Here is a 25,629-nt window from a genome sequence, read left to right as displayed (position 1 = left end):
GAAGGTGGGCCCCGTAAGGTAGGGCCTGAAACGCCTAAGGCTCCAAACTATACTAAAACACTCCTTTTCAACAGTAGCCCACCTAAGTTCTCTACCCTTGAGTTGTCTACTGATGAATATGATAGGATGTTCTCTCCCTTTGTCATCTAACTGGGACAAGACAGCTCCAATTCCGGTGTCGCAGGCATCCGTCTGGACGATAAAGGGTCGGCTGTAGTCAGGCGCACACAACACAGGTGCCCTACACAGACTTTCTTTCAAGCCATCAAAGGCCCTCTGACAGTCTTCGGTCCAATTAACCTTCCTAGGCTGTTTGGGTGAAGTTAGAGCTGTCAGGGGTGCAGCTATGGTTCCATAGTCTGCCATGAAATTGCGATAGTACCCAGTGAGGCCCAAAAAGGCTCTCACCTGGGTTTGAGTAGTGGGAGTCTCCCAGTTCTGTACGTCCTGTACCTTACTGGAAAGAGGCTGGATTTGACCCCCTCCTACCTCATGCCCAAGATAGGTAACTTTCCCCTGAGCTATCTGGCACTTGGTGGCCTTGATAGTGAGGTTAGCCCTTTTCAAGGCCTGCAACACCTTATCCAGATGCGTCAAATGCTCTTCCCAGGTGGAACTGTAGACGGCAATGTCGTCTAAGTAAGCCACACAAAAGGCTTCCAGCCCACTGAGCGCATGGTTGACCAATCTCTGGAAGGTGGCAGGGGCATTCTTCAACCCAAAAGGCATGACCCTAAACTGGTAGAGTCCCTCAGGTGTTGAGAAGGCCGTCTTTTCCTTGGCATGGTCCGTCAGAGCTATTTGCCAATAGCCTGAGGTGAGGTCAAAGGTACTCACAAATTTGGCAGCACCTATGGTGTCCATGAGCTCATCAGCCCTGGGCAATGGGTGCGCGTCAGTTTTGGTGACGGCATTGACTCCTCGATAGTCCACACAGAACCTCCAATCCTTGGTACCCGCCTGGGAACTTGCCTTAGGGACAAGGACCACTGGACTGGACCAGGGACTGGTTGAGGGTTCAATAACACCCAGATCCAACATCTTGGCGACCTCAGCCTGGATGTGGTTCTTGACGGTATCTGACATACGGTAGCACCTGCTTTTGACAGGCACACTGTCACCAGTGTCAATTTCGTGCTTCCACCACGGTGTAAGGCCCGGTGTCAGTGAAAACAGAGAGGCATACTGCTGGAGCAAAGCCCTGCAGGCCCTCTGCTGCTCTGTTGTCAAATCTGGAGAGAGACGTACTCCCTCCACTGAGCCATCCTGAGGGTTGCTATGCAGTAAATCAGGAAGGGGCTCACTCTCATCCTCTTCTTGCCCTGAAGCTAGCAAGAGACATGAGACCTCTGCTCGCCTGTGGAAAGGCTTGAGCCTGTTGACATGGAATACCTGAGGGGCTACCCCAGAGGCACCCATGTCAACCAGATAATTGACTTCGCCCATCTTGGAGATTATCCTGAAGGGTCCAGTCCATTTGTCGGCCAAAGCTCTAGGCTTTGTAGGCTCCATCACAAGGATTTCCTGTCCCGGAGTCCAATCCACTTGCGAAGCTTTAAGGTCATGCCAGTACTTATTCAATTTCTGGCTGGCCTTGAGATTTGCTGTTGCCTGACCCATCATCTGTGTCATCCTCCGTCTGAGGCCGAACACATAGTCCCCCACTTGCTTGGCGGGACCGGGAGGGGTGGCTTCCAAGCCTTCTCTGATCAAGGCGAGGGGCCCCCTCACGGGATGTCCAAAGAGTAACTCAAAGGGGCTGAAACCAACACCCTCTTGAGGTACCTCTCTGTAAGCAAACAGCAGGCATGGCAGGAGGAGATCCCATTTCCTCCTTAGGGGCTCTTCCAAAGCACCTAGCATGCCCTTGAGAGTTTTGTTAAATCTCTCAACCAGACCATTGGTCTGGGGGTGGTAAGAGGTGGAGAACTTGTAGGTTACCCCGCACTCTTTCCACATGGTTTTCATGTAACTAGACATGAAGTTGGATCCTCTGTCAGAGACAACCTCCTTGGGGAATCCAACACGGGTAAAAATGCCCAGGAGAGCCCTGGCAACCACCTTGGCAGTAATAGTCCGAAGGGGTATTGCCTCAGGGTACCTGGTGGCATGATCTACCAAGACCAGGATGAACCGATGTCCACCGGAAGTGGGAGGGTCCAGGGGACCGACAATGTCGATGCCCACCCTCTCGAACGGTGTGCCAACCACTGGCAATGGCTGCAGTGGGGCAATGACCCTGCCTCCAGTCTTGCCAGACAACTGACAAGTTGGGCAGGTCCTGCAGTGGGACTCCACTTCTACTCCCATCCGGGGCCAGTAGAAGTGGGCAGAGAGCCTCTGCTTAGTCTTCTTGGTACCAAGATGACCAGCCAAGGGCACCTCATGCGCCAACTGCAGCAGGAAGGGCCTGTAAACCTGGGGTACCACCAACCTCTTGAGGGCACCAGGTTCAGGCTTAGTGGGCTCACTAACAAGGAGCTCACCCTCCCAATAAATCTTGAATGTCCTAGGCACTTCACCTTGTGCCTGGGACAGGGCCTGTTTCCTCAGACCCTCGAGAGAGTGGCACTCTCTCTGTCCTTTACAGAAGTCTGCCCGGGAGGGTCCCCCTTCAGCTAACAAGCATTGAAGGTCGGGATGATCCTCCGGGTTGAGAACCTCTCCCACAGGAGAGTCTTCTGTCTCTTCTCCCTCAGGAGTTGAGTTTGGGTTTTTCACTGGACCCAGCCCGTCCGGAGCATGGATCCCAATGGGTGCTGTCGGAACAGCAGGAAGAGAAGGTGTTCCCTCCACGGAGGTGGCCTTCTTGGTCTTCCTTCTTCTTGCCTTAGGCTTCGCCTTTGGCTCGGGTACCTGACTCACAGCCAGACCCGGTGTCACCTGTGACCTAGTGACCGCAGCCGCAGTCATGGGAAGACCATCCGAGATCAACCCCAACTCTACTAGATCATTTCCTAACAGAATGTTAGCAGGGACATTGTCCTGAACCAGGACAGGAAGCTTTGATGTCTTGTCTCCAATCATGAGTGTGACTAAGGCTACAGGCGATAATTTGGGAGGCCCACCAGCTAACCTGGTGGTTCTCAGAGGAGCACCGACATAGTCCTCTGGCTTGAGCAGGGTCCTGTCCACCACTGTCATGCTTGCCCCAGTGTCTCTCAAGCCAGTAGAAGGCTGGCCATTCAAGAGGACACTTCTCAAAAACCTCCGGGTGTTCTGCGGGATAGTCGCCAGTACTTCTGCGTACTGGTCCCAGGCCCCAAGGGACACTAAGGAAATCTCTACCGGAGCACCAAATGTGATCCCGGTAGAGGAGGGGAGGACAGTGGCCTCCACCTCAGACACGGGGTAAGGGTAGGTCAGGCTGACAGCCTGTACTCCAAGTGCCTTACCTTTACACTTGGAGTCACCCCTCTTGTGATCCAGAGCCCCACAGTCCCAACAAGTGCCGGCAGTGCGGGGTACGGTACTGGAACCACTGGGAGCCTGCTTTGCAGCAGGTGGACCACTACTCTTATTCCCACCCCCAGATGACTTATCCACACTAGATTTTTGGGTCTTGGGAGAGGAAGGTTTAGGTTTACCCGACTGTGACTGCTTGGGGGACTCCTCAGCTTTCTGAGAGGCCCCCTTTTCTTTGTCCTTGTCCTTCCCACTGGAGTCCTTAGGGGACACCCGGTGGGAGACCCACTTGTCAGCCAACCTAGCCAGCTTAAAGGGGTCCAAAATGTTCTGGTCAGCAACATACTGACGCAGCTCTGGTGAACAGGCTTCAGAAAAATGCTCAAAAAATAACAGGTGGGATAATTCAACAAAAGTCTTAACCTTGTATCCATCAATCCACCCCATCATGTTCATGTGCGCAGCACTCACCCAGTCAACCCAAGACATATTCTCTCTTTTCTTAAAATCCCTGAACCTTTTAAGGTATTGGGTAGGTGTCTTGCCAAACTTGGCAATTAAAGCAGACTTCATACACTCATACTGACCCCTTTCTTCCACACTCAGCTTCAGAATACAGTCATATCCAGTTTGAGGCACTCTGCTTAACAAACACTTAGCCCAATCTCTTTTATCCACATCATGAATTGCACAAGCCATTTCAAACGCTTCAATCCATTGGAGGATATCTGAACCCTCCACAAACACACCAACCAAATCTTTCATAAACTTGGTGGCTGGGGACCTGCCACTCTCAATTGGTTTAGCTGAAGTCTCCACTCGAGCTTTCTCTAACTGGATTCTCTGACATTCAGTGTCCTTTTCTTTGAGCGCAAGATCCCTATTCTTGAGTTCCACTTGCTGTGCCAGCTCCTCTTTCTTAAGCTCAGCTTCTATTTCCAACTTGCGGTATTCAAAGGCTAACTTCATCCTTAATAACTCAAGTTCCATGGAATTGCTGGGGTTCGGAACAGAGGCAGCAGGAATGGCGGCATTCCCAGAAACAGATTCAGCGACAACCCCAGGGGCAGAGTCCTCACTGGTTGCATCCCCCCCTTCATCAAGAGTTTCACCATCAGTCTGGTAGTCCACCAGGGCAGCTATCAGCTCAGCCCTAGACTTATCCACAAAGTCTAACTCCCTGGCTTCACAAGCACTCTGGAGAGCCTCTAAGCTCATCCTAGTCAATTTACCATTTGCAATGGACTCCATTGCTTGTAATGCAGTTATTTGGAACACACCCGAACCTTAATCTAATAAAGTGCGGATATTTTGTAAGTGGCACGGTTATACACTGAGTCTTAAAACCATAAGCATCCCACCGCTGCCACCAGCGTGTCAAGACCGGTGGGGGGGTCTGTACTTCCGCTCTCTATATGGTAGAGGAGAGGCACAGAGGACCCCAGCCAAGATTCTCTAATACGGTAGCGATGGACGAGCAATCAAGGCCTAGCTTCTCAGGAGGTGATGCAGGCTGGTTCTTAAGTACAGTGTATCCCCAAGCCCCCACAAAGGAATGTCCACACACTGTATTACTGAAAACAGTCTTTATATAATTAATATTCAAGGGTTATGTACACTTATCACAATAACGCACTTTGTGCTCAGGAAAATCAATAATGGTAAATATCTACAATTCTAAAGTGGTACCACTAATATTAGACCTCATTAAAGTGCATTCACAATACTGTTAAAATGGCACACAGATCAATAAGAAGGAAACCAGCAATAGAGAGAGGAGAGATAACAGATGGTTGAAACCATAGGCAGAATACTGGCCCTAGCTACTGGACACAGTTCTGTGTGGAGATCCCCCCACCTGGGCAACCTGTAAAATAAAGAGATATAACACAAGCCCAGTCCATATATTGTTCAATAGTCTTATTCTCTCCTACAATGTTTTTACCCCCCCAATGTACCTGGTGGAGTCGAGTTCTTCGAAGAGGCGTCGACAGATCCTTCTTGAATGACCCCCTTTAAAGCAGGAGTCACGGATCGTCGAGAGGCGTCGAGAAGCGTCGAGGAACTCGGTGTTCGGTGTCGGGGAATCGACGGCCCTTCTTGAATGCCTTCCCTTTCAAGCGGGAGACACGGGGCGTCGAACGTCCGACAACAAACAGGGTAGAACGGCGTCGATGAGGCGGCAGGCTTCGATCCGAGCGGTGCTCGTCGGCGTCGAGACGTCGGCGTCCTGCGAGGAAGAGGCGTGCGGGGCACCTCGGCGACACTAGTTCTGGACCGCAAAGATTGTGAATGACGGTAGCCCAACAAGGGCGTCGAGTCGCTCGAGTCTTTGGGGTCGTGAGGTGGCGGGAAACCCACCGGCGGATTCTCCTCGGCGCGTTGGTCGTCCTCGACTTTCTCCGGCAGGATAAAGCGGTCGACGGTGCGGTCGAGGAAGTCCTTCAATTCAAATGTTCTTAGGCAAGGAGCGGACGGCTCCGGTCGTCGGCGGCACGGCGTCAAGTGGTTCCCACGGCTGGGCAACACAACTTCGACGGGCCTCCAGCGGTTACACAGACCTGCGAAACCTGGTCGACAGCAATGGACTTCGACAGCGTCGAGGTCCGGGTGCTTCACTTCGATCTCCTCGGCGGTCCCGTCTCGGGTCGGCAGCCTTTCGAGGGTCTGACTTCCAGGGCGCTTCGGCGAAGATTCAGCGGTGCTCGATGGTCCCTCGGAGCACGGGAAGAGGGCGCCTAGCCAGGTCCTCTCTCGGGTCAGTCCTCGACGAACACGGCAGCCTTCGGATCGGTCGAAGCAAAAGCAACAGCAAGTCTTCTTCTTCCAGCTGGGCGTCGAGGGTCAGCAAATCCAGTTACTCTTGAGTGGAGACTCAGCTTCTGAACGCTTCTGAACAATTTCTAGTGGTGAGAGGTCCCCAGATATACTATTCTGTCTCTCATCCACACTGCTGGCACACACACAGCAGCCAATCATACAGAAGGGCATTCATGCAGTCAGTCAGCCAATCAGGCACACAGTGCATTCAGGCCACACTCCTCCCTTTCAGACACTCACAACAAGGAATGTGGATTGGGACAAGTACCCAGCCATTCAACACTACACACTGCATTCAGGCCAGTTTCGGGCAGGGCTGTCTCAGTCTTTGTCTCACATGCCAGAAACCAGACAACCACAACAAGGAGTGTATATTGGTCACACACTCCATTCACCCAGGTCCCACCCACAGGAGGTACCCACAACATACAGTCACTGGGAAGGCTCCAGTCAGTCTAGCTGGGCCTTCACAACAACACCATATATGGAACTTCCACCCAACAGCCAGTCAGGGGGAAGGGACAGAGTCAGGGCTTCCCAGGACTTTGGGAAAAACAAGATAACAGGCAATAGAAAGCAAGAGGCCACAGGGGCCATCTTGTTTTCTATCAGGAATCAACTGATCCCAATGGCAGGGCCTGGGTATCCCAAAATGGAGGACACCCAGAGCACCTGTCAAATTCAGCATGGAGCTGCCACCAGCCCATACCCTGCTCGGTGGGCCACCCACAGGTGCCCAAAAACATACACTAGGGGCACAGGGTTGTACCCCTACCCATGGGTGCCATAAGGGTATCCCATGGGTCTGTTCACCAAACCAAAAGAGAGAGCTGCACTGCCAGGAGTCCCAAATGGACTCCTGGGCAGAAAACATGACAGAACACACGATAAAAGGCAGTAAAGGACAAGGATTCAGAGGCCCTGTCCCTCTGATGCATTTCCAGCATCACACTCAGAGATTAGACCATTACGTAAATTGGCCTGGAGATAGTCCTTTAGAACTGCCTTTTCTTTTTGGGACAAAACATACATTCTGCCAAAGGGAATGGGTTGTTCTGGCAGAAGGTTAATATGACAATCGTCCCTCCTATGAGGAGGTAAAGTGGGAAATATGGGATTCTCAAAAACTGACTGAAACTTTCGATGACACAGAGGGACGATCTCTAGTTGGTTTATGGCGGGTCCTGTTGGAAGGTTGGACACTTCAGTGGGAATATGAACACCCACAGACTCCTGGGACAAACAATGATTTACACAGAACTCAGACCCTAGGAATAGAGTACCAGCTGACCAATTTATATATGGGTTATGGAGTCGTAACTATGGGAGACCTAAAATGACAGGGAAGTGAGCGGCTTTAATAAGGTCAAAAACCAAAGTCTCTTTATGGTTGGCAACCATACAAGTAATCGGTTCGGTCTGTTCCTTGATCGGGCCGGAGCTCAATGGGTTCCCATCCACTCCTTGGATGGGAGTAATGATGGATTTGGATACAAGTTGTATCTATTGTTTCGTGGCCCAATCATTGTCCAGAAAATTGCCTGCGGCTCCACAGTCAATCAAGGCTAGTATGCCTGTTAAAACTCGTCCTGACAGAATCATGGATAAAGATACCACCACCATGGTTTGGCAAGTCGCTGTGTCAAGCGACATTTCCATTCGATATGGGGAAATAGGATTTGGAGCCACTAACGTTCTTCCCCTTGAGGTAGGGCTTTGAAGTTTCCCGACTTAGGATTTGGGGTACGTCGTGGAGGAACCAAGTGACAATCCTTCAAGACGTGTAGAGAGGAACCACAATACATGCAGAGTCCACAAGTCTTTCTTCTTTCTCTTTCAGAAGCAGATCGTGGTCCCCTCACAGCTCCGATCTGCATGGGCTCTTCATTTTGGACGGGTGGTTTATTTCCTGTCGGATAATATTCACTAAAGGATCGGGTACCCTTGCTCTTTTTACGTTCATAGGATCGTTCTTGTAAGTGGTACTCAATTTGCATGGTTAGAGTTATCATGTCTGCCAGGTTGGCTGGGCGAGGAACTTTAGAAATCTCGTCTTTCAGCTCGTCTGTTAATCCCCTACGAAAAAGAGTAAGAAGACCCTCATCCGGCCATCCTAATTCGGAAGATAACTGCTTAAATTGGGTGATATACCCTAATAGGTCCTTTCCGCTCTGTTTTAGGTCAAGGAGTCTTTCCTGGGAGGATACAGTGATTTCTTTCCTCCCAAACATGGATTTTAGGCTATTAGTGAAAGCGGTATAAGAATCAAGGATTACATTGTTTGAGGTAACCAAGGGCGTGGCCCATGCCAATGCGGGCCCAGATAAGTGAGAAATCACAAACCCCACCTTATCTTTGTCCGTTGGGTAAAAACGAGGTTTAAGTGTAAACTGGACCGTACAGCTATCGAGAAATTCTTTGAGCTTGTAAGGGTCGCCATCGTACATTATCGGGTGTAATGTAGACGGGGAGTGTCAGAAAATGCTCTAGCAACTTGTTGTCGTAATTGTACATTGGGCTGCTTAAGTGACTGAACCTCTAAAGACACGGCCTGCAGAGCGGCCATTAATTGCTGCATTTCTTGTTCCATAATGGTCTTCGTCTGTCAATATTATATTTTTTGGGCGTCGCTTACTGTTATTTCGACTGTTATTTCAATACCGCTTCCCATAATAATGAACAAAGTGTGAATAATCTCACCTTGACAGATCGAGGAGACCGCCAGAGAACAACCAAGTGCAGCAGTGAAATCCACCCTAGGACGGCCCTGTCCTCTCCGACCCGGAGTAGGAATAACCAGGGGAAGGAACAGGGTCGCCAGGGAAACCCTCGATGGGGAAGAAAACCTTGGTAGAATCTGGAAGTGTCGTGGATCCGGATAGCTGATGAATGTCTTCTATTAGTGGCAGTGGAAGGTAGCCAGGAAGGCTTCGTCTGGATGAACAAAGGAAAATGGTCAGAGTAAGTTTGTAAAGAATGGAATGGGAGTGGTAATTAAACGACACAGTAAAGGTGTCTCACCAGCAGAGGCAGGAGTGAAGGATAGGATGATGGATCTAGGGCCTCGAGGGAGAAGTGAATGGGAGACGAGAGCTCTACAAGAAATAATAATAGGGTCAGAATCCGAATCGGGAGAGAAGGAAAGGAATTCTGATAGCACTTACGGCTATCGGGTATCTCAGAAGAGACGAGATCAGGGTTGGCGTAATTGTAACCCCGATGGATATCTGGGCTCGGCGAGAAATCCCGAGAGAAGGGAGGACCGGAATGGAAGGGAGAGTCCGGTGACGAGAGCTTGAGAGACAAAAGATTACAGCGTTAGTCGGAGAAGTCAGTTTGAAGAGGCAGAGATATTGAAATCCCTAGAAGCGAACTCACGGAGTGTCTGTTGAAACAGAAGCAACGCGAGGAGTTGTCTTCTTCCATGTTTGATAAAGGATCACGTGAGCAGGCAAGAGCGTCTCGGAGAGACGTGAAAAGACTAGACCCCTACTTTCAGCATGGAAGTCATCTTGAGAAGGATTCTCGGGAGTTGCGTAGTGAAGAGTACCACACAACCGGTTGCGAGCCCACAGAGACCACCTCCCACAATGTGTAACACTGGGTGCAGATTTTGGACTTTGTACAGTGGAACCTCGCCCCCACCCGATCTTCAGGCTCTGCTCCTAACCACAACGAAGAACGCCACTGAGAGAAGAGAGGCAAACCATAAGTGAGACCAGCTCCTCAGCCTTGCCCCGTGCGGCATTGCATCCACCAGCAACCATATCGGACCTGCCACATGCTACAGTCCTTTCATACAGAACGACACCAAGAACCATGCAGGTGCGATGGTCAGCGTGATACGCCTGTAGCAGCAGACCAGTTGGTAAGTGGCTAACCCTAGCGGCCTGCTATCGCAGGTCTCTCCCTTCGCTCTGCACCCTGTCTTTGGGGCCCATACATTGCGCACCGCTCCCTAGCCCACCGTGTCTTGTCTCCCTGCAACTGCGGATTGAGCCCGGACCCCAACAGGCCGCGTGGCATAGACTGGCAAACTGCTGGGTAGGCGGGTGCACAGGATTTGAAATCTCAAGAGACTCCAGGCCTCTAGCTGCATCCATCGCAGCTGGGACATTGACACAGGCCTTTGCACAGCCACACATTACCTGCTGGTGTCTCTTCTGGCCCCAGCGGACCGCATTGCCCTTGGCCTGCTGCCCCCCAATACGTGTTAGAAGAAGAGCCCAAGATATACCACGCGGCGGGGTGGCCACTACAGGCCTGTATTTAAGAACGATTGTCACTGCGCGCCATGGGTGGCAGGTGAGGCACGTAAGGGACATTTCCAACTGAGGGACGCCGGCGGTAGCCCTACACTCCCCTACTTGGGATCTGTCACTGGGCCCAGGACCTCCGCAACAGCTGCAGCCTCCTTGTTAACTCCTCAGGGCTTGGGATCATCATCCAGGGTCGGGGCACAACCATGGGGGAGTCGAGGGCCTTAATTGTGTATCGTCTGCCTACAAGGCGGGCCGGATCTCCCTGGACAGCTCAGTGGGCCCCCTCGAGTTCTTGCTATGCCCCAGGCCATAAGGGGATGATATAATATGTGCAGAATCCCACACAGTCCCACAGCGACCTAACTGGACTACTAAACCCCGGCCAGTCATTGGTGTCTGAAGGTTGGGAACATAGGCATTGCTCCTACAGAACACATCAACAAGCAACATTGCGCAGTAGCGGTGGAGGTGACAAGAGTGACAGCAGTTGTAATGCGCATTGCCCAATGCAGTATGCCCTAGACCTGCCTGATTCCCGCCTATATGACTATGACCCACTAAACCTGGCAGACACCGACTGGTAATCATCAGGCTTACAACCAGATTCTGTTACCTTTAAAGTCTACAACCTTGGCGTCAATGAACCTCGGACATCCTTGTAGTGCCGTGTGACCATCAGACATTTAGCGCTGATCAGGGTGGAACCCCTCAGGACTTTGCATATGCCATAATTCTCGGCATCCCACTGCACTACAGACGCTGTCCCATACACCCCTCTGAATTCAGACAGCGCTACCATCACAACTAATTATCCTGTGGTTGGCACTACTATGGTGAACCCTAAGAGACATGCAAGGATGGATCAGTTTGCTCGCCTTGACCAATCCAGTTCGCCGCCAACAATCTCCCCAAGCCAACCCCCATCACAGCTAGACATGGCCAGTTTGAACCAAACATTATTAGCCCTAAAGAGCAGCACGGACATCAAGGGGGCAAAAATAGACACCCTAACATGCAAAGTCGACGTCTCCGCTATACAATTAGATAAACTATGCAGGCGCATGACCGAAGCCAAACAGCGTATAGGGGACGACGAAGACAAAGTAGCCACTCTACGGTGAGAAATGGCAGAACTGCAACAAGCGGTGAAGAAAGTGATGGCCAAAAATGAGGATTTGGAGGGTCGATCCAGATGAAATAATGTACGGATACTTGGCATACCTGAGTCGACTGCTATCGACAATATGGAGAAATTCATAGAAAAGCTGCTGATAGAGGTCCTCTGCAACCCTCCCCACTGCGATGTTCATGGTCAAGAGGGCCCATCGATCACTGGCTGCACACACGTCCCCCGGGTGCCCCTGGATGTCCTATCATAGCCAAAATCTTCAGCTGTAGAGATTGTGACATTATCCTTGTACTGTCAGGGAGAGGGGGGAGCTGCGCTGGGGCTCTTCCACAATCCGGTTATTCACCGATTTCGGCCCAGCTGTACAGGACCAGCGTATGCAGAAAAGGTATTAAATACGCAATGCTGTTCCCCGCCAAACTTTGAGTACAGCATAATGGGTCCACCGTCTTTTTGACCTCTCCTGAAGCTGCCGAACACTTTGCATCGAACCTGCCTGATCCTGGAGGATCTCCTGGATGATCTCCGCACCACCCCTGAAGGATCACAATACCAAGGTGACAACAGCAAATTTAGGGAAAACTATGAGCAGTTGTATACATCCCGCCCTACCCCCGGACATGACGAGCTGACACGGTATCTAGACGAGATAGTCCTGGGATGGCTAGATCAGATCCAGGGGAGTGCACTTAACGAACCCATTACTGAAGCGGAGGTTCGCAAATCGATAAAATCTCTGCCTAGTGGGAAGGCCCCCAGAATGGACGGCATAACCACAGAACTCTATAAGGCCTATGCATACTTAGTGATTCCTCACTTGATGGGTATGTATGATAGCGCAATGGCCTGCGGCACTTTACCGGAATCCACCAGATCTGCTCTGGTGACCGTGCTTCTTAAACCTGGTAAAAATCCCAGATTATTATCATCCTACAGACCTTTATCGCTAATCAACACGGATAACAAAACACTAGCGAAGACACTAACAGACTGCATACTCCCTCACACGCTAGCCTTGGTCCTGCCCGACCAAGCCAGATTCATTCCCGGTAGGTCCACTCAAAATAACCTAAGAGGCCTGTTCACCCTCCTGCACATTGTGAATCCTGAGGCCCAGTTGGCGATTGCAACCCTGGATGCCGAAAAGGACTTCGATTCGGTTGAGTGGCCTTTTCTCTTTGAGGTGCTTCGCCGGTCAGGGTTTGGGCTCACCTATATCCGCTGGGTTAAACTCCTATACATGGCCACCAGGGCTATTATATACACTAATGGGATGACCTCGACATATATCTACCCCACACACGGCACCCGCCAGGGCTGCCCTTTTCCCTGGTCCTATTCGCCCTTGCGATTGAGCCGTTGGCCTGTCATGTCCGGAAACTACATGCACACTGCGGGATTCGCATTAACACACACCTATCCACCGTATCCTTATATTCTTATGACATCCTTCTATACATCAAACACCCAAGACAAAACTTAACCCCGATGACACAGGAAGTGGTCAGATTCTGAGAATTCTCGGGGCTCAGGATCAATTGGGACAAGTCTGAAATCCTCCCCCTGACCCCAGAGGTGCAGCAGACAGACGTGGGCGACAGGTTTCGCAGGTGTCCCCAGGCGATACGATACTTGGGCATCACAGTCTCCACCACGCAGAACAGCTTATACAGTGATAATTATGTCACACCATTGGAGATTTTAGAACAAAAAGTAGAAACCTGGATACTGCTCCCCATCACAAAAGGCGGCCTGCATAGCCCTAGCTAAGATGGCAATACTTCCCAAACTTCTGTACCACTTTAACAACATACCAATATGGCCTCCCCTCAGCTACTAGAATCGTATACGAAGCCTGATGACCAGACTGGTATGGGCAGGGAAACAGCCAAGGATTGCTTATGACACTCTAGCCCGGCCATATGAGCTTGGCCGTCTGGAATACCACATATGGATGTATACTACTTGGCAGCTCAGGTGCAATAAATAGCCGGTTGGAACCCTCCTGGCCCTGACTCCTCACACTCACAGTTGGCAAGAGCGGTCACTACCCCGAAGCACATATGGGTCTGCTCTGGGGCAACAGGAACACAGTATCGAGTGGGGAGGTTCAGCCCCTAGATGTTACGTGTAAAGTCTGCGAACGGATGAATCAGCTGTTAGGGACTACCCCCTTCTATTTGCCCGAACTCTCAGAATACAATACATCCGGAATCCCCCTCACACACAAAAGATCATTTAGAGTACATATTCATGCAATTCTGGGAGTACAGACACTGGGCGATTCATACTCTGGGAGAATCTTCATGCTAGAGGTGCACACAACACAGTGGGCCTCATTACACGGAAGGCGGTGATCCAGGGTGCTATTAGCACCCTGGACCATGCCGGTAAATTACCGGCACCGCCTTGGCGGAAAGGGGATTTACCGCCCCATTCCAAGGTTGGTGGGGCGGTAAATCCCCCTTCCGCCATTGCCCTTCCCCATTCCCATTTCTGCCCCATAGGGCTCGATGGGAATGGGGAAGGCGCTAATTACGGCACCGCAATTTTGCGGTGCCGTAATTAGCTCCGAGGTCCCTTAGCGGGTTGGTTTTTAACGCCTGCAAAAAGCAGGCGTTAAAGCACCTACCCGCTAAGGGACCTCGTAGTAAGGCGGTAATGGTTAACGGTCACCGTTACCATTAACGGTGGCCGTTAGCCATTACCGCCTTCCGTGTAATGAGGCCCAGTGACATTGCTCCACCACTACAGACTACGAGGCATTTTGAGGAACAAATGGCCCGACTTTCCACAAGTCCCCACCCCCCAGCCAGCACAATGCTATGTTATCAAATCCGTATCCACTGGGAAACTGGAATCCACCATCTACAGGCTGATCAGGGCTGGGAGAGGGGAGAAGAATCACACATATAAAACCACATGGGAGGCATCTCTGGGTGAACCACTGAGTGAGGACGAATGGAAACTCATTTGTGTGCATACCCGCTATATATCCTTGAATTGTCGATACAGACTGATCCATTATAAATGTGTCCATCGGTATCCAGTTAATATGTCGAAATGAAAATGTCGAATGACAAAAATGTCAGAAAAAAAATACCGAAAAAAAATCGAATTTATGATTTTTTTAAATAACATGGTTTAAGTTACAAGGGTTTAATAAAAAAAGGGGGTGGGGGGGTTGGGCAGGAAAACCCCAATTTCAAACAAAAAATAACAAAAAAATAGACATTCGACATTTTTTTTCTGTATTATTTTTTCGACATTTTTGCATTCGAAATTATGAATTTCGAAATATTAACTATAAACCGTGTCCATCAGGTATATTACTCCCTGCTCACCCTGAGCAGATTCTTCCCGGAGAGAACCCCCGCTTGTAAGAGATGCGGAACAGAACCAGCAGACTTTTACCATGTCGCATGGAACTGTCCCTGCATTAGACCCTTATGGGTCACCATAGAAGAAGCAATGACTGAAATGCTTCCCACAACGAGGGACTACTGGCGGGAGCTCTGGCTACTGGCCTTGATCGAAGGAGGATCCTGCACTGATAAAAATCTGCTGGGCATGGCCTCGGCAGTGGCCAGGTATCTGGTGGCAAGAACATGGGGTAGACCTAACCCCCTGGCATTCCCAAGGTGCTTGGAAAACATATGTTTGTGCGAACAGAGGGAGACCAGGTACACTTCAACACTTCCTGCTTCCTGCCGCCCATTTGATTATTGGCCTCCCTTCAGACAATATCAATCGGACACTGCCTAGGTCACACAGTCCCCAGAGTCCACCGCAGGTCGCTGGCATACGTGGCGATCTGAGCTCATGGTGATGGACACAGTGTGGCCCCATAGCAGTCACCCTTTATATGTCCTATGCGATATCTACAAATGCAAAAGAATTATGTACAACTCATTGGGCCTCATTCCGAGTACGGCGCTAACCAATGGTGCTATTAACGCCTTGGTTGACGCCGTACCCGGACCGGCAGCGCCTTGGTGGATGGCGGAATCACCGCCCCATTCCAAGGTTGTCGGAGCGGTGATTCCCCATTCACCAAGGCTCTTCCCCATTCCCAAATGAGCCCCCATAGGGCTCAATGGGAATGGGGAAGATGCAAATAACGGTGACCGTTCATTACGGTCACCGTTATTGGCTTGGAGGCCCCTTTGCGCCCTCGACTTTAACACCTGCTCAAAGCAGGCGTTAAGGGCGAGGGCGCAAAGGGAACTCGGAGTATGGCGGTAAGGGATCACCGCCATCGGTCTCGTTACCGGTGGCCGCTATCCCTTACCGCCATACTCGGAATGAGGCCCATTATCTTCTTGCTGTAACCTGGTGTGAGCTGAAGGGGGAGGGAGAGGGCGGGGGGACAAGTTTGGGCAGTATGGGTTTGTTAACCACTTGTTAATGGTAAAACAATAAAGAAAGTTCTAAAAAAAATGCCCAGGGAGCCACTTTTATATCCATAAATGTGGGGCTATTGAAAAGAGTAGGCCAAACCTGTAACTTCTATCGGCAAAAATTGAGGGCCATTAGATTAAATCCTGGAGAAGCCCCCTTTGAAATGGGTAAATGTATTAAAAATACCATCGCTCTTTGGATTAATAACATAATAATGGAAGAATTGGTAGCAATGATTACTTTAGAACAATTCACCAATTATTTACCCCCTTTTCTGAAAAAAGCAGCATTACAATTAAATCGACCTACCCTAGCCATGGCCATTAGGACTGCCCAAAACCACTCCGATGCAGCCAAGCACTTCCATTCGGTACATCGAGGTGAGGAACAGAAAATGTACAAACCTACCCACCGTCCTCAACCCCAGATAGTAGACAAGGGAGGAGGGTCATATAAAATCAAGGCATGCGGCCTCATTACGACCCAGGCGCTAATGGGTTAACGGCGCTGTAAAAGGCTGCGGTGCCGTTAACCTATTAGTGCCTAATTACGAGGTCCCTTTGCGGGACCCGACCTTAACGGCTGGTTTTACCAGCCGTTAAAGTGGGGACCCACAAAGGGACCTTGGTGCTAAGTACGGTGCCACAATTTGCGGCACCGTACTTAGCGCCTTCCCCATTCCCATTGAGCCCTATGGGGCAAAAATGGGAATGGAGAAGGGCCATGGCGGCATGGGGAATTACTGCCCCGCCAACCTCGGAATGGGGTGGTAATTCCCCATTCCACCATGGCGGACTCCGGCATGGACCATGGTGCTAATAGCACCATGGTCTTCCGCCAGGATCGTAATGAGGCCCATGGACACAGAAGAAAAGAATGGAAACTAAAAGACCTGACTCTGGAGTAGAGAAGAAAGTAAAAGGGAGGGACCTAAAGGAAGCAGACCACCCCTCTCCTCCCCCCATCTGCTTTTCATGTAGAGAAACTGGTCATTTGACCAGACACTGGCCCTCATTACGACCCTGGCGGATTTTTTCCGCCATCGACGGACTTTCCGGCCATGGCGTAAAGTCCGTTTACGCCATGGCGGATGGTGGACTTACCGCCCCATTCCGAGGTCGGCGGGGCGGTAAGTCCCCATTGACCCATTTACCCTTCCCCATTCCCATTTCGGCCCCATAGGGTATAATGGGAGTGGGGAAGGAGTTAATTACGCCAACGTAAATTACGGTGGCGTAATTAACACCAAGGTCCCATAGCGCCATGGATTTCTCCGCCCGCAAAAAGCGGGCGGAAAAATGACCATGGCGCTTTGGGAACTCGTAGTTGGCGGTAAGGGGTCGGCGCAGCTAACGCTGGCGCAAACCCCTTACCGCCAGGGTCCTAATGAGGCCCACTGTCTGAAAAATGTAAAAGAAGAACCTATGGAAATAGGCTGTTTAAAAGGAGAAGACTGGCAAGTACCTGAAGAAGATCTGGAGACCTTCATCATATGTTTCTGTCAGTCTTCTGCTGACTTCACATATGAAAAAGCTTGGGTGAATGGGAAGCAAGTGAAGACATTAATTGGCTCAAGTAGCAAGCAGACTGCCATAAGAGCTGACTTGGTTACAACAACGGACCTTGTGATCGCTATCCTAGTTTTAGTTATCTGTGTACACAGGATTAACAAAAGATACCCCAAGATACCTGTGTACATTAAGATCAGGGGCGAGTCATGTCTGATATCTTCAGCCATCATTCCTGGGCTCCCCGAAGAAGTCATTGTGGGATGCAATTTCCCTACATTTTCCACTCTTTTGCAGGAACCCCACCTTTCTATAGAGACTTTTCACCCCAGGATTGCTGGTCCTCTAATTATTATTCACAAATCTCTCCAATATGGGACTGGAAAAGGAGACAGAACCCCATGAAACTCCCACAAGACATAAGGAACCCATAAAACCAGAGTCAACCCCTAGAGACCAGTTTGTTGGTTATTTTTGAGCGACAAATAAAAACACCTCGCCGCTTCCTGCACAGATGAAAAGAAACCTGTGGAGTATGCGAGAGTCCTTGGATACACCTCATCCCTGTTCTTTCCCAGGTCTTAAAAGTGAAGAACCTGGACAAGGACCAGTCATATCCACCTCGCATAGGGGAAGGGTATGTGAGAAACCTGAGGGTGTCTCACCCGCTAGTCCCGGGGATCTGTCATCCAGGTAGCCAGGACACGACCATCGCTTTTAGACCCAGTTCCTGTGCGTGGACCAGTGCGGGAGGATCACCTGGATGAGGGGTCTTCAAGGAGTGAAGTGGGACACCGGATGGCGAGACGCGGTATCCCCTTCCCTGTAACACCTTTACTCCATCCTACCATGTACGATACTTAGGAACTCAACCCCCACCCCCATTTTCCAACGCAAACACTGTCTCACAGACAGCTCACTGTGAGAGAAAACGGACTAACACTCGAGCCGTATACCAGACGTGTCCCAATACAATGGTCAGGCAGGGTCAGGCAATTACTGATCATTATACACACCTGACTTAAATCAGTTCAAACATACCATCCCGCGCAACTGTCTCCGTGATCACCAATCAGTCCCTGGCTTGGCTGACCTCTTTCCTCTCTGATCGACCCTCCTAGGTCCAACTCGGGTCCTTCCTCTCCTCTATCTCTACCTGTGGTGTTCCCCAGGGGTCTAACCTCTCTCCCTGGCTGTTCAACCAATGCATGGCACTTCTTGCCAACCCCATTGCTGCTCTCTGCCCCAACCTTCACTGCTATGAAGGCTCCCTTCCGCCATCTCTTCTCGTTCTCTCATCTCTGACTGTCTGTCTGCCATGCAGTAGTGGTGTGCTACCAATGATCTCTGCTTTAATGCCCGTAAGACCAAGATTCTCCTCATCGGCACAACTACTCCCTCCTTTCCTGTCCCTCTCTGGCCGGCCTCTCTTGGCTCTCTTCCTGCTCCCACCTCTGAGGCTAAAAACCTCGAGGTCATCTTCGACACCGCACTTTCCTTCTCTCCTCACATCTCTGATGTCTCTAAGAAGTCACACTACCAGCTGCACCTCCTCAGAGGTATTCTTCCTTTCCTCTCCTTCCCCCTGAAGCTCACTTACTCCAGAGCTCTGGTTCTCTCTAGGTTGGACGATTTGCACAGCCCCTTTCTAGATCTACCTGCTTCTACTCTCCTCCCTCTGCAACTCATCCAAAACAGGACTGCAAGACTTGTCCTTGGCCTCAAGCTCAGGGACCATATTTCCCCAGGACTGAAATCTCTGCACTGACTCCCGGTGGCGGTGATAATTAAGTTCAAGACACTCTGCATTGTCCACAAGGCCTTCTTGGGCCTGCAACCTAAATACCTTCAACTCTCTCTTTCTAAATATCTTCCTTCTCAAGCTCTTTACTCATCCGACTCCAACTCCCTCATGGTCAGTCGCTTCCCCAAGCAGCGAGTTAGTGGTAGATCTCTTTCCTCTGCTGGGGCCTTCCTTTTGGAACCATGCCTCCATGCATCTCTGAAACTTGAGAAGAACCATCTTCGGTTCCGGATGGACCTTAAGACCTTCATCTTTGCTTCTGCTTTCTCTCGTCTCCCCTGCTGATCTCCTGGCTGATTTTGAAACTGGACTGGTTATCCGGCTACCCTCTGCTCTCGGGCCCTGTCCCCTCCCTGCCATTTGCACACCTGCACTGCCCTCCTGGAAACCCTTGCATTCTGGGACTGTTTCTGTATCTCTACAGCCCCTACTAGCCTGATGTCTGCACTTACCCTTGCACTTGCCACCAGCTGGCCGCACTTCTTATTTATTGGCCCTCATTACAACACCTGCGCTAAACCATGGCGCTATTAGCACCATGGTTGGTGCCGGTGTTGTAACGGGTCTGCCATGGTTCAATGGGGAATTACCACCCCATTCCAAGGTTGGCGGGGTGGTAATTCCCCATTGAACCATGGCCCTTCCCCATTCCCATTTTCGCCCCATAGGTCTCTATGGGAATGGGGACGGTGCTAAGGACGGTACCGCAAATTGCGGTACCGTACTTAGCACCAAGGTCCCTTTGCGGGTCCCTACTTTAACGGCTAGTGTAGACCAGCCGTTAAGGTCGGGTCCCACAAAGGGACCTCGTAATCAGATGCTAATGGGTTAACGGCGCCGCAGCCTTTTACGGCGCCGTTAACCCTTTAACGCCAGAGTCGTAATGAGGCCCATTGTCTTTATTTATTCAATGTTATCCTATGTACTGCACTGACCCATCCCCTTTCCTCCGCACTTTCCCCCTTCCCCCTCCCCAGCACTTGCATGATCTCAATGTCACCTGGCCTAGTAGGATCATTGCCTCTGTCTTCCCTCTGTTTCCCCTCCTTTGCCTCGTCATGCCTTGAAACACTTGCAAGGAGGGAAGTGCCCTTGAACTTTTCACCGAAAGACCGTAACTTTCATGGGCCTTCGAGAATAGGAAATCTGGACCTGGAATCAAAGCTGAAGAATCCTGCATTTTATGTCTGAGGTACTCGGGGCTCTCTGAGGAAATAAGGGCTCCAGGCAGCAGTGATGAAGAAACAGTAATCTATTTCATTACAGCGATAGCGGCCTATGAGAGCCGAGTGCCAACATGGCTCTCTCCCTGCAGTCTCTGTCTCTCATCCACATTCTTAGAATAACATTCTTATAACTTAATGACCTCATAGTGCAGCTCAATGTTCAACTAGGATCTGGTAATACATTTTTATGAACTTGTTTTCACTTACATCATAACACATCTCATCCCTTATGTGCATACAGCTGTTTACTCCACATAATAATCCTTAAATCAGCTGGGTTTGTTCTTGACTCTATTTGAATGTGTCTCTGCTGCAGACCTTGAATTGTTGTCATCCTTGGAACACTTATCTATGACACTAGAGTCTCTGATACTGTTATTAGCAATTTCACCATTGTCATGTTCACCATTGTCATGTTTATCATGTGCATTGTCCTTCATGCATTCTGGACATTTCACAATTCTGGACATTGACCAACACTCCATGCCTTCTACAATTACTACATTGTTTCTTACTGCAGATATTTTCTTGGGACCAATGTATTTGCTTTCTACACATTTGGGAGTGAATCTAGGGTTCTTTATGAGAATACAATCTCCCACTTTCCAGGTATTACTTTTGACACCCTTGTCCTCATCAAATCTTTCTTTGTACACCTCCTGTGCTTCTTTGATGAGAGTCATAATTCTCTCGCGATCAATGTTGGAACTCTTGGCTAAGTCCATCCACCCTGGACATAGTTTTGTTCCAGGTTGTCTCCCTTTCAATGACATGAACGGAGATACATTTGTAACTGAGTGTGGTGTGGTACAGTAGTTCCATATCATTTCTCTTACTACACCAAACCATCTTAGATTAGAAGCCATGGCCAATTTCAAACCACCCTTTATGAACCTATTGGCTCTCTCAACGAGGCCGTTGGCCCTTGGATGATATAAAGCAGTTCTAGTGTGTTTGATGCAAAATTTCTTCAAGAAAGTTAACATCCTTTCAGAACAGAATTGTACTCCGTTATCAGTGATTAATTCTGTCGGGAAACCCTCCCTGTAAAACACTTCCACGAAGAATAACACCATCTCTGCAGTGCTTGCCTCACGCAAAGCCTTCCATTCAATCCATTTGGAATGGTAGTCTACTAACACAACAATGTATTTATACCCATTGTCAAGGTTTTGCAATGGTCCCATCAAATCAACTGCAACTTTTTGCCATGGTTCACTCGGTACTTTGACAGGATTTATTGGTACTTCTCTAACCATCTTGGTCTTGTCACTCTTACCACACTCTCTACAACCCCTAACACACTTCTCTGCATCGCTGTCAATCCCGGGCCACCAGAAATATTGCCGCAAATATCTCTTTGTTCCTCCCATGCCCAGGTGACCTTGATGTGCTATATTTACTAAATGAGATCCGACTCCACTGGGGGGTATTATCCTATTTCCTTTTCTAAGTTTACATCCGTCCTCAGACATACTTAACTCGTCCTTCACACCAAAATATCTGTCAAACTCTTTTCCCACAATATTCTTGTGAGGCCATCCTTCTCTGGTCCAAATCATGACTTGATTCAATATTAAATCCTCCTCACCAGCTCTTATCCACATCTCTTTATCAATGGCATAATGCTCCATTTCTGCAATGCTCACATCTTGACATTCAGGTGCTCCCTCCAATTCACCATCACACACAGGTAATCTGGATAAACAATCTGGTACCACATTCTCCCTAGCGGGAATGTAACACACCTTGAAATTATAACCCAAGAGTTCTACCATCCACCTCGAAACTCTTGGAGACCCTTTGGCCCACTCAGAACCGTTCATCAATTGAACCAAAGGCTTGTGATCTGATCTGACAATAAAAGGTCAACCCCATAGAAAGAACTTGAAGTGCGTGACTGCCCAAAATACTGCTAGTGCCTCTCTTTCAATGACCGAGTAATTTTTTTCTGCTCCTCTAAGTGGCCTGGATGCAAATGCAATTGTGTATTCAGTTTTACCTGAGTCAAACTGAGTCAAAACTGCTCCTAAACCAAGGGTACTAGCATCAACTGAAAGCAACGTTTTCCTGCCAAACATGAATCCACTTAAGGACAGGGCCTTGACTATACAATCTTTGATTTGCAAGAATGCTTCCTGGCACTCTTTGGACCATGTGTACTTCACGTTCTTTTTTAGTAACTCCCTCAATGGAGATGAGATGGATGCAAAGCCATTCACAAATGTATGGTAATATTCCGCTAGTCCCATGAAAGAACGTAGTTGGTCCCATGAAAGAACGTAGTTGGTCCTTGTCTTGGGGCTGGGGAGTATTACTAATGCTTTCTATGAGTGACTTTTTGGGAGAAATACCTTCTTTCGAAACTTAGTGTCCCAGATACTCCACTTGCTCAACACTTATTTTACATTTGCTTCTTTGGACCGTTAACCCAGCCTCTTTCAGTCCGCATAGTACTGCCCTAAGTACTCTGTCATGCTCATGCTCATTACTTGCAAAAATCAGAATGTCATCTTGAAACACCTTAACATTTTCCAACCCTTTTAACACTTCCTCCATCACCTTTTGGAAAACAGATGCAGCCGATGCCAACCCAAATGGCATGTGATTGTATTTATAAGTGCCTTCAGGTGTGATAAAGGCAGTGAGATGTTGTGATTCTCGGGAAAGGGGAACTTGGTGATAGGCAGCAGAGAGATCAATGACAGAGAACAATTTGGGTTCGCCAAGAGTGGAGAGTGTCTCGGAAATGTTGGGTAGGGGTTGTCTCTCCACCAGAATATTGTGATTAAGACTGCACAAATCTACATACAGTCTTAATTTACCATTATTTTTGGCCACTAAAACAATGGGGGACAACCACTCTGTGGCCTCAACAGGTTCAATGACACCCTTATCTACTAAGATATCGAGGTGCGTAGTTGCGCTCTCATGTTTAACAGCACATGTCTCACTTTATGAACAATAGGCTGACATTCTTTCTTTAGTCTAATATAGTGTTCGAAGTTCTTGAGTCTGCCCAGACCTTCGGTGAAGACCTCTGGGAACTCTCTTGACCACATATCATCAATCTCGGCAATGGTGACAGGCTCAGTGGCACTAGCTTGCATCCTGACTCTCATTTTCCTTTGTTCCTCCCAACCTAAAAGGGAGGCTCCCTTTCTTGCAACCAAAATGTCAGCTATGCATTCTCCACCTCTGTATTGCACACTTGCAGTAAACTGTCCCAGCATCACAATAGGGGATTCCGCATAGCCGCAGGGCCGAATTCTTGGTGGATCCAGCAATGATTCATCCTTTTTTAGAACATCTTTAAATGTCTCTTTAGAAATGATGGTCAATGGGGAACATGTGTCAACTTTCATGAGTATTTCTTGACCATCAATTACAAAAACATCTGTTGGACCTTTGCTGTCTCTTCCTCCAATGCTCGAAATCTCGAAGACATGTCTGGGGTTGTCTTGCGAGGAGTATACCTCCTGTATGTTGTAAGCTGAGTGAGCACCTTCTTCTTGGTTGTCTCTGGTTTCTAAGAGATTTATTGATGACCTCTTGCATACATTAGCGAAATGTCCTCTGGTCCTACACTTGAAACATTCAGCATTCCTTGCTGGGCACGAAGGGTAATTCGGACCATGCTTGACACTGCCACATCTGGTACACTTCCTACCCCATGTTCCTTTCCTGCTTGTATTGACATTAAGTCTCTTCCTGTGATCAACTGCGCACACAGCTTGGGTACTCTGTTTGTCAGACTTCAGTTCTTTGACATATTGTGAGGTTTGTTCTATGCTTCTGGTTAGGTGCACTGCTTCATCCAACTTCATGTCTTTTGCCAACAATTTCTCCTGTATCCTAATATTATTTGTGCACCTCACTAACTGATCTCTAATTAACGAGTCAGATAGATGTTCGAATTCACAGGAGTGGCTTAATGTTCTTAATGAGGCTATGTACGATTCCACAGATTCTGAGGACTCCTGCGTACGCTGAAAGAACTTGTGCCTCTCGAATGTAACATTTGTTTTAGGCTCAAAATGATCCTTGAGTTGTTTAATCGCAAGGGCATATTCATCTGTGTCCTCCGCTTCACCAGCTTGTGCACTGCCTAACCCATCAAACACTGCACGGCCTTCCACACCAAGATTGTGAAGTAATAATGCCTTTTTGCGAGTTGAGCTGAATCTCTCTCCTCCCATTGCCACCAGGTAGTTTTCAAACATGTCTTTCCACCTGTCCCACCTAACTTGGGGGCGTCCAGGTTCATTCAAAAATGACATTGGCGGAGGTATTGAAGCTGCCATGTCTTAAGCGGTAAAAAGGTGGTAAAGAGTGGGCTTGCTAGATGCAACCAATAGACTCTGGATCAGTTCAGGTATGCCCAGTGGATGCACAGACTGAGCAGTGACAGTGCTGTGCTATGCAGACAAAGGGATCAGTCTTGTATGAGTACAATCCCTTGTGTATGATGTCACAATCCTCCTTACATCAGTCTGAATTGGAGCGTGATGGCTGCTCATCCACAGAATGGATACATGTCATAATGGCTGGCTCCTGAAACTTGCCAGAACTGCATGGGCAGGTTTCTCAGCAACGATAATGTCAATGCTCGGGATCCTTGAAAGTAAACACTGTTGCTTTGAGAAAGAGTCAATACAGTAATGGGGAAGGCAAGATTACACCCCCAGGGGACGCGCCTGCTGACCTGTTCCGCTCCTCCTGACCTTCCTGCAGCGTCCGCTGTCGCACGGGAGTGTGGAATAATGCAGGCCGCGCTATGACGAGACTTCAAAGGAGTACGGAGACACTGCTGAGAGCCATCCTCGTCGCCAATGAGGAAATAAGGGCTCCAGGCAGCAGTGATGAAGAAACAGTAATTTATTTCATTACAGCGACAGCGGCCTATGAGAGCCGAGTGCCAACATGGCTCTCTCCCTGCAGTCTCTGCTGTAACTCATCAACATTCTTAGAATAACATTCTTAGAACTTAATGAGCTCATAGTGCAGCTCAATGTTTAACTAGGATCTGGTAATACATTTTTATGAACTTGTTTTAACTTACACTTACATCATA

Source organism: Ambystoma mexicanum, chromosome 1p (genome assembly GCF_040938575.1).
Source record: "Ambystoma mexicanum isolate Mex_15411 chromosome 1p, UKY_AmexF1_1, whole genome shotgun sequence".
Taxonomy (NCBI): domain Eukaryota; kingdom Metazoa; phylum Chordata; class Amphibia; order Caudata; family Ambystomatidae; genus Ambystoma; species Ambystoma mexicanum.
The sequence above is the reverse complement of the archived record's forward strand: the minus strand, read 5'-3'. Positions refer to the sequence as shown.